We start from the raw sequence: 1,122 nt of genomic DNA, 5'->3' as shown, positions 1-1,122 counted from the left end.
TAACAATCCACGCAAAATTATTTCGGATTTAAGTGCCAAATTTAAAAATCAGTGAAAATTTTAGAGTTTCAGTGGTGATTCTCACGCTAAGATCAAACACATTGTGATCATATGAATTTCTATTCCTTTTAGCAGTAAGGTGAAGCTAATCCCACACTTACTTTTTAAAAACGAAGTTCAAGAATTTTTTAAATGAACATAACGAGGGGCGGTAACAGGAGGGAAACGTGGGTAACGGGAGAGAAAGTGGGTAACAGGAGGGAACATGAAAGACTGTTATCAGGTTTTAACAACAAAACTCATCAAGAATGAAACACTTATATTAGTGATATCATCTAAAGGAATAACCGAAGAATGGATGGGACAAACAATAAGTGGGCGTTGAAATAAAATATATCGAGAGGATGGTTTGGACGCGTAATGAGAATAGGGCCACAACTGCCGGTCTCAAAGGTCTACAAGATGCTATTCGATGGCCTGGGAGCAAAAGGAAGGCTAATAAAAAGATGGATCGATGGAGTCAATCAAAGACATCCTTCAAAGGCACACTATATATATATGTCGATCCGAAAAGCAACACACCTGGTCCATGTCCTTGAACTGAATCTCTCCTCGACACCACGCAGTATAAGAGATCATATAAAATAAGAGTAAAGTGCAGTGTAGAGAGCTGATTTTGCAAAGCCCAAACGTGTGTACTTTGTATTTCCTCTTCCATTTTACTCAAACAATTTTGGGGGGCTCGCGTGGCCTACAGGTTAAGGTGTTGGCCTCTCATTCAAAGGTCCCGGGTTCGAATCTGGGTAGCAACCGAAAAGTTTTCTTTTCTAAAATTGTCTCTTTTCACCTCCTTTCCTGCTCTCTAGCAATATTCTGTCGTCTGCTTTCGTCTCCTCTTTCTGCATTCACCCCCTCGCCTCCTTTGCCCCCTCCTCTGGGCTCCTGACTCTTTCTGCAGCCTTTCTTCTGCTACTCCTTCTCCTTCTTACAGCTGTCTTTCTGCCTCTCCGCTGATCTTCTGGTAGGAAAGATATACACCTAACCTTCACGGACAAGGGCGAAAAATCTCGGAGGGCCCGTGGGCAAGTTACGCGCGTTAAAGATCCCTTGGTGGTCTAAAAT

The sequence above is a fragment of the Aplysia californica genome, unplaced genomic scaffold (assembly GCF_000002075.1).
Source record: "Aplysia californica isolate F4 #8 unplaced genomic scaffold, AplCal3.0 scaffold00165, whole genome shotgun sequence".
NCBI lineage: Eukaryota > Metazoa > Mollusca > Gastropoda > Aplysiida > Aplysiidae > Aplysia > Aplysia californica.
This window is presented reverse-complemented; position numbering follows the sequence as displayed.